The following is a 9,725-nucleotide window of genomic DNA, read 5'->3' as shown; positions in this document are numbered from 1 at the left end:
AATTTAGAACATTGTATCACTTTGTATAGATACACGTTTTGGTCCCCGTTCGCTGCAGAACTGTGCCTCTCTGGGAAATTATTAGGACACACTAAAGAGCTACAGACCCACCCTTATAAAATCCTTCGATTTACGGCGCATAAAAATCTGAGCACTGTTAAGGCCTTATATCCCTGTATTCTTGTATCACCGTCTCAGACATTTAATACATGAAAGGCGAAGATAACGAACAGTGATCAATCTCACAACTCCTATAAGCGATACAAAATAGAGAGCTGGGCAAACATGGACCCCTGGACACATCAGAGGTGGATCAGGTACTGAGGAGGAGTAAGTGTCCCCTGTTGACCGGTCACACCCGCCGTGAGCCCTAGATCTTGATCATGTAGACGGGGTTATCCGTAGTCAAAATCAGTGTACCAAGAACGACCTGACAATACGGAAGTTCCGAGTTCCCCATGAGTTATTTCCCTTTGTCGAACTCTTCCGTAAATTATGACGTAAAATATAATGACAGTGGATACATTTGCTAATTACTATCGTTGTATTATTTCTTAAAAGATGATATCCAGAGTTTCTGAGACCATCCTATCTCAGGGAAAAGTCAACTTTAGTGTATTTATGAGTATTGGATAACAAAATGGTTCAAACAAATGTCGTTAATTGCCATCTTTCTTTGATAAAAGCGTCACTCATGTAGAAGAGGAAACGAATAATGAATACAATGTGTACCCATCATACGTCATAAAATGCGAAAGAGTTCGACAAAGGGAAATAACTTTTGGGTAACTCGGAGCTTGCGTATTGGCATGAAACACATCAGATAACATTTGACCCAATGATATGTTGCATATTGAAAAAAATTAAAACATATTTTCACCATTGTACTTTTGTCAAACCACAATATTTTCCCAGATCTGCAGCTTCGTAAAAGTTAAGGGTGTCTGGATCGAAATTGACAATTTTGATTTCCCACCCTCAAGATATGATACCCCAGTTTTGGTTTAAAATGGTCAAGCGGTGTCAGAGAAGTTAAACATGTTGAAGTTAACGATAATAGCAAAATAATTCGGGGGACCTAAAATCATGAAGAAAATGCAACGATCAATGTTAAAAGTTTCAAATAGAGACATAAATGACATTCCTGGTTGAAATTTAAAGGGAAAGGCAACCCTAACCACATAGTTGCTTTTATGAATAAGTATCACTTACTGATATCGTAATTGACAGCCTTTAACTACAAAAATCCTTGTTTAACAATTAAATCAATATTAATCTATCATGAATTATAAATTACCCGCCGCTAAGAGAGTGGCCATTGGAGTTTAATTTATGACGTCACACCGTCTATTCCGGTTTATTTCATCAGCAGCACTGTAAACATGACAAGTCACGAACAGTTAAGTTTGGAGCCGTATAAATTTGAGCCCGTTCTTTCGCAAGAAGAAATTGAGAAAAGACGTTCAGTCGAGTCGCAGACCAGGCAGATGGTACACGTTCTTCATACAAATGTCTCGAACCTCAATTTGTCATTACGCAAATGATGGATCCACAGTCTTTTCAAATGATTTGGTTGAGTAGGGAATTTCGAAAATTAACCTTTTTTCACATTTCCCCTTCGAATTAGTGTAATTAACTGCTTGTCAGGAAGGCATCAACCTATTTATTCGTAAGATCTACCACATGCACATCTTTGATGATCTTGCAGGTGCTTGGGTTCACCCCCCCCCCCTCCGAATAAGCTACATGAGTTGATTTAATTAATTTTTGTTGAAAATATTTCTAATACATGTCAACAACGTCTTGCATACCCATAAAGTCCAAAATAATTCAAAATAAGCCCTTTTTTGAAAAAAACATACCCTAGGCCACTGGTTATTATTTTTCTTTTTTAAGGACTTTATGGGTATGCAAGACGTTGTTGACATGCATTAGTAATATTTTCAAGAAAACAATAATTAAATCAACTCATGTAGCTTATTCGGAGGGGGGGGGGGGGGGGGGGGGGGCTGAACCCAAGCACCTGTGGATGATCTTAGAATCTCATCAAAACCGGAACAGACGGTGTGACGTCAAAATTATTGATTTTTGTGGTCTTGAATACAAAAGAGTTACACACCATAGCAGCCTCTATTGATCGCGAGAATTTCAATTTTTGACGTTTTCAAATTAGTACTGAAGCATATCTAGGCCATATATCAACAGAATTGTATTACAAATCTTTAGCTTATCATTAATCCTATCATTTATCATGTAAAAATCTTTTGGGTTGCCTTTCCCTCAATCTGATTAAAATAAGATCTTTGATCCGCTCCGGTGTAGCGACATAACAATAACGGAGCGGATCAAAGATCTTATTTTAATCAGATTGCCTTTCCCTTTAATATTAAATTCACCTCGATTTTTTTATTAATATTTGTTTATGGATTTTATTGACACCCTTTTCCACATATAAGTATTTGTCTGTCTCTAGATAACACTGTTTCAGGAAAGTGTGAGCATATCAATTTTGAAGGTTTATTTGAGGTAAAAGATGGACCGGGAAAGCAAACAAACAAGAGACCCATGGGCCACAGTGCTAACCTGAGTAACATTGGCTCTACTATTCTCCAGAAGATTTTAAAAAATATTGTTGCTCTCTTTATTCTACGAAAAAGTTTGATCCCATATTATGATCCCACCCTACCTCACACGGTCATGACTTAACCGAACTTGAATCAACATAACACAGGATACTTCAATATTTCTAAAATGGCACTGCTGTTCCGGAGAAAGATTTTTTTCACTGCATTTAATCCCCGATTTTAGCCCTACCCTATTCCCAGGGTCCATAATTTGATAAGAAAATACTTGAATCAACACAAGAATGTTCAATGAATATGATATACTGTGGCCCTGCTATTTATTTTAAAATAACCCATAAAGAACATGACCCACGAACCATGAAAAATGGCCTAGCCTGGGATATTGATAATTTCCGTATATAATAATCTTCTGGATATAGGCTTTCTAGAAATGTTTTTCTTTTTTTCATATATTCTATACTTTTTTGTTAATATGACGTTGAATATTGTGGTATTTAATGTTAAAAAATTAACATTTCGGGATACACGTCACAACAATAAACCTGCAATGACCATGTACAATGTACATGAACCTATAAATCTCTGAATATATCAAGTTATATGCACTCAAATAGCTAGAATGGCTAATTCAATGATCATAATAAGCATTTTTGACCAAATATGGGAAATAGAAATAAGAAATATTTTGGAAATGATGTTCAAAGCCGTGATTGTTCAACTTTACTTTTAAATTATTTTTACTTGAATTTTGAAATACTGAAATAAGAATAAATATAGTATGTAGTCTATTTACATGGTGAAAGAAGTGAATCATTGGAACAATTCTGTTTCATATCATATTCCATGGTTTTTGGATTTTGCTTTGTTTTTTTGGTTGTTTTTTGGGGTTTTTTTGTATTAAAACGACCGAGTATCGATATCAATGGTAACGAAATAAGTTGACACCGCGTCTCGTCAAAACATGTTCAATTCGAATTTACTCGGAATTACACGGTCAACGAGCATTTGCTGTGAAACCTGATTAAAGGAAAATTACTGTAGACACCTAATAGTAAGTATCAAATGATCTTTTTTGTTACATGTACATGTAGATTTCATAGCGTGAATAATAACAACACAACACCGATATAGGGGATCAGAGTCAGTATATTATTGACTCTGAAAATACGATTTGAGAAATGATACTGTATAAATTTTACTGTATTTATCTTGATCAATAATTGCATATTCCTATACGTATTAATCATGTAAAGATACTGAGGTCTTTTAACCAACAATTTTAAATGCTTGTGCCAGGGCCGTAAATTACATGGAGGCGGAGGAGGCAGCTGCCTCCTCCAACTTTTGAGCCAAAAAAAAATTAAAATTTAAAGTTCATATAGAATTTATGTTGTTTCCAATAACTAAGAACATGATACCTCCCTTAAAAAGCATTCCAAATCTTTCTTTTAGAATGAGTTAGTCAAGTAACATCTTAGAAGGCCCTAGAATCAAGGATTTTGCACGAAACGTGTTCAGTGTGCACAAAATGTGCTCAACGTCTGGGGGCCTGGGGCCCCAGACCCCCGCCTAATTTCCTGCCTCCTCCAAATTGAAGGTTAATTTACGGCCCTGCAGTGTGCAATACATTATTGACTGACAGAACGTAATTCATGAGCTGTGATCTAAAAATCTTCCAGACATTAATATAGATTTGAATAGAATTACATCTAGATACATATTTGAAATGGAATATATCCTAAGGCACTGTAGTTTTAAATTGTTTGGATTATATTGCATTTACATGTAATTTATACATGCTTGTAAATGCCACAGAATGAGAAATAATCTAAATTGGCCTATTTTCATAATGTTCCCAAAATAGAAGTATCATGTAGATCTATACAGGAAATAACATTTACAAATCATGTTTGTTGTTTGTTATTTGCCAGTTAAGGTATTCAATGTATAATGACCATATTTCATATCTAATAAATGGATCGTGGAATATTTGTAATCATGGTATCATTGTGAAGGGTTCATCAAATAAAAATAACCCACGGTAGGAATTTTCTAAATTTTGTTTACTGCTTGATATATTTCACCTAGAATTTAACATTGAAGTATATGGGAAAAGCATCTTTTATTACAATATTTTAAAAACAAATTATATATTCATACTAATCTCTTGGTAGAAAGTTACATACACTTTCTTTTTATGAAAATATGAAATAAAATTAATCATTGACCACACACATTTTTAGAAAATTAGATTTTCCTTATTTTTACAAAGGGCAGACAACTCTTCCAAAAAGTCTTAAGTGCAAAAAGGTCAGCTTCTAATCATTTACCAGTCATGTGAATTTCATCTGCTTCACTTCCATCATTATTTAACAATAAAGTTTTATGTTGATCTAAATCCTTCAAAATTGTTCATTATCCTTTCATTATACATGGAATACCTTAAGTATCATAATGATAATACTAGTATTTCATGATAAGTAATTATTATGCTAAAATCAAATACCCTTTTTATTGTCAACAAATACATCACTGGTAGAAAGGTTATAAAGCTTTTATCTAGCACAAGTTTCCATATTCTACAGGTTTACATATGTCAGCAAGTCCTCAAAAGCAGCTTTAGGGGTTCCCAGGAGATTCTGATGCTCACTGTTAGACTCTCACTGTTGTCAAAATCCAACCTTATTTTCTCTTTTCTCAAAATTTCAGCTCTCAAAAACTTGTTTGATTAATTATGTCACTCCTGTTTTGTTGAACATGGTGTTGTCAGCAATAGGTTCAAGTTCTTCTATGTCTTGTTGTAGGTGATTTGTACAGAAGTGAATGATGGCCTCTTTTGAAATTAAGATTTCATGCCTTACTCCTACTGGGACTACAACTAACTTTGGACCTGGTCACTCGCAGATACAGCATGAAGTGTGCCCTCTTGATGTACATGGGGATGGGAGTGATACAGAAGGGGGACTAATTGGAAGAACTGCTACTGCTGGTGGTGGTGCTGGACTGTCTTGAATCTGTTGCCTAACCGACTTGATATTCTTCTGTTTAATATGGGAGCAACACACACACTCTGGCATATATTGCACAGAAAATCATGATCAGATGGTGCCCTCCCTATCAGAGTGGTGATCACTGTCCTATATTTCTTTGAAATCCTGGATCTGTGTTTTGGTTTTACTCTCCATGGACAGTTGAAACAGAGAAAGAATTAGGGACCACTCCTTGGCATATCTGAAATATTTATGTCATATACATGTAATTAAAATATACAATTTGGGTTGGATGAAAATCTTATCTTCATGTTAAAACCCATTAGCCTAGGTTATTTTTCCTAAAATCTAATTATAAATCAATTAACTTGTTAATTAATGCTTGGTGAATCAATTAATAAATTGTATTCAAAAACTTGAAATTATTTTTTTTCCACTAATAAACTGAAAATGTGTATCTTCAAATGTTTTGTTGATTAATGTCAGTGTGAAATATAGAGGGGGTATGGGGTTTACAACAATGTATATTACATGGTTAATTTATTTCTATTATGTAGTCCATGTAAATTTCTGTGGAAACGAGGAAGTTATTTATATTCGGTCTTTCCTATCCCGGGGTAGGAAAGACCGAATATAAATAACCCCCTCGTTTCCACGGAAATTAAGTCCATGAGAGCCTGAAATCTCCCAACCTGGGTCTGTTTAATGGACCCTTCCAAAGTCCTTTTTTAAGGAAAAAGTAAACCATTTTCCTAATCCAAAAAGAAAACTGGTGCAAAAACCATGCACATCTCCATACATGAAATAATAGAAATAATAGAAAAATTATCAGTAGTATTGTAATACATTTTCGGGGGGGGGGGGGGGGGTTTGCCGTTTCACCTTTATAGATTGGGTTTTTTTCCTAACATTTAAAACATATCTTTTCAATATCAATTTTGTCTATAGCACAAAATAAAAATTCTAAAATCAATGAAAGCGTTTGATTTTCGTGTGTATATATAAAACAAAACGAAAGAAGAAAAAAAATAGGATCCTCCACTAGTAAACTATGTTTTCCATTTAGAGTTATTGCCCTTCAATTGAAAAAAGTAAATATAATTAAATGAATACTTTACATTTCAACACAAGTTATGTCAAATATTATTTAACAAGATATATTTTGATATGTATTTAAATTGACCTACTTCATTAAAAACAAACTTTCTTTGTGTTTTTGTAGGTTTCTTTCCACGTATATACAAGGGACTTATGAATTTACGAACTTAAATAGTTGAAGTTGAAAACAAAACAATAATTGTTTCCTTTCCGTTCGATGTATGAAAATTGTACGTTCAAATTCTCAAGTACAAATGTAAAATAGATAGAGCTCACAGCCGTGTTTGACATTGCCGTAATATTCGGACATTTGTTAATGTAACACGTTGCTACAACTTTACAGTTACGATTGAGAGACTTCATATTTTATAAGAAACTTTGAACTGTAGCCTATAATAATTAAACGTACAAAATTTATAAAAATTGTGAGAACCAATGGACAAATTCATACGATAGATCATACTGTCTGAATATATATCGCACATCTCCATGCGTAATATATGTGTACATGCTGGGCCTGTGTAATTGAAATCTATCGTTAAAATGATAATGTCCTACGGCACCGATTGTGGTGAGGGCCTGTCCCGAGACACAGTTAGATTATTCTAACTAGGGTATTCCGTATGGCCGTATAAGTTTGTACTGTACGTTTGATTCGAACATTCATTCTGTTTCGAACAATATCATTTTTAAAGTAACAAAAGGTAGGGAAATCGGTACTTTTAAAGCCATCGGAACGGACTTCGGAATCAAACATACACGATAGGTGTAACCCCCCCCCCCCCCCCCCCCCGCGCCGTACCTTTTTACCATAGGCCATGACTCTCATATTTACTCGTTTAGATATTGATTTTTTATTTTAAAAAATATATAACAACATAAAAACTCACCTCTTTGCTGTTTCTTTTTTAGTCGTATCAACTGCGTTAGATGTATGTATTGACGTCCTTGGAATCTGACGTTTCCAGACGACACTTTTGTTATTTATTTTTTTTTTTTTTCGACATGGCCGCATTGCTTACGAGTTAATTTTTTTTATGGAAAGTGTTAATCTAACTTTGCATTTTAATTTTAGTTTACAAAATTGAGTCGTGAGTAATGCGGCCCATGTGAATTTATAGACTGAAGTTGGCAAATTTATGCGATTTTCCCGGAAAACGTGAAACTGCGGTAGGTTTGGGCATTTACTTGAGTGCTTTAAACATCCGGTGTGAGGAAACGATTGCGCAATACAACTTAGCTCATGTTATGGATAAAAAATATAATCTTAGATTTATTCTAAAGTGTTCTTTAATTTTTCCAAATTTGGTAGGCCAAAAATGGCATATTGTGGGTCATGTTCTTTGACCCCCATTAAATCCCCATCCTACATTCCAGGAAATAAACTGGAATCTATCAAAATATGATATTTCAAAACAAAAATGTACGTGCATCTTCTGAATAACTGATATTTTGTTCCAGGCAATTCGTTGCAACCACGAGCATTTTTATAGTCGATGATGATTCATCATCGCAAGCCACGCCTACTACTGTCTCCGTTTACACTACATGTACGTCAAAAGCCGTGGCTGTATGATCAAAAACATCCTCGACTTCATGAATATTTATGTTCCTTAGTCAACCAATCGGTGAGCTTCCATGATTTTTTTTTTTTGGTGGAAAGAAAATCATTTCTAGGTCATTGTGTGCTCGTAGCGGAATAATCCTAGAATTACCGATCGAGAATAAACTGGACACTTTTTAGCTGTTGTAACTAATGGACATTTCTTTGTTGACTTCACCAGTGTAATAAATTTACCATATAATATGCGTAGCCACGCCGCTCTCTTTAGATAATTGTCTGATCAACTCTTGTCTTTCAGACTTCAACACATTACTTTACCCCGAATTTCCTCATCAAGTTCGAGAATACGATTAAGTTCATTAGCACGGAATTTATAAGCGTAACCATGCATTGTTGTTAATGCGGATTTCATTTTTAAAATACATGTATTTATACACTTTACTTGCCTCTGTAAACAGGGATCTGCAGCCCTTTTTGTCCGTTATTACTTGAAAACAAATACTGTACGTCTTAGTAAAAGTTAGTTGTGGCCGCAGCCATTCAAATATCGGAAATCTGATATTGTGACTGTGATTGGGCCAAAAAAAAAAATGATTGTTTCAATTCATAAATATTCATGAAAATCGCGGGTTGCGCTGATCATGCAGTCACGGTTTGAGGTAGGGTAGGTACTAGCGGACCCAGTAACCGTGGCTAGCGGCGAGGATGATGATTAGGAGTTACACACTATGTTCTTTAGTGATCAACAGGAAGAAGTATAAAAAGTCTCGATCTGTTTCAACATATTTTTTAAATTCTGAATCTAAACCTGGAATTCGGGAAATTCAGTTTCCATGACAAACCATGTCTACATGTACAGCGTACCTTCTATTTTTATCCGATTAACGATCAACAGTGCCAGAATTTCTAGTCAGCAGTGATGTCGGTCATAAGTTGCACGTGCTGGTATTATCCAATATTATGTGATAAATTAGTGAATTTACTTGCAGCAAAAATGAATAGATAAAAATGTTTAAAGTCTCGTCCAATCTTCTCGTGTTTGATTATATGTTAGAGGATGCATATTCCAGCTGTAAATGTAATTTAATAGAATTTTCGTCACTTACTTAATCTCATTATGTTGTACATTTTAAGTTGTGCGGTTTTCTGGTTGCGTAATACTTTTCGTCTATCCGTGTCTGAGTTCTAACTTAAACATGGCTTTTACTAGGAATTGTGTATTCATAGAAATAAATAAGGCTACTCTTCAAAAATCAAAGTCCTGAAAGAACTCGGGGGAGATAAACTAACAAAATTGAATAGTTTCGAGTTCTTATTAAAACACCGTTTTATTCTGAATTGACACACCGCAGTCACGTGATTTCTGAAGTTTTGATAGCCTTCGATACGTCCGATGCATTCAAGTATTCAAAATAATTTCAGTTCTCAATTGCAGCAGCACGATGCTGCTGCCGAGGGCTATCGAACCATACAAGAAAGAATGGGGGG

At 34.8% G+C, this 9,725-nt stretch overlaps 1 long non-coding RNA gene across 1 annotated transcript; it reads left to right on the top strand.

Moving 5' to 3' along the window:
* The first annotated feature begins 3,456 nt into the window (after positions 1–3,456).
* LOC130047109 (uncharacterized) lies at positions 3,457–5,993 on the top strand. Its single transcript, XR_008796157.1, has 2 exons — positions 3,457–4,521; positions 5,033–5,993. It is a non-coding gene; the product is annotated as an uncharacterized LOC130047109 (long non-coding RNA).
* Positions 5,994–9,725: the final 3,732 nt, after the last annotated feature.

This window comes from Ostrea edulis, chromosome 6, assembly GCF_947568905.1.
Source record: "Ostrea edulis chromosome 6, xbOstEdul1.1, whole genome shotgun sequence".
Classification (NCBI taxonomy): domain Eukaryota; kingdom Metazoa; phylum Mollusca; class Bivalvia; order Ostreida; family Ostreidae; genus Ostrea; species Ostrea edulis.
Note: the sequence above shows the minus strand (reverse complement) of the source record. Positions and strands in the feature narration are given on the sequence as shown.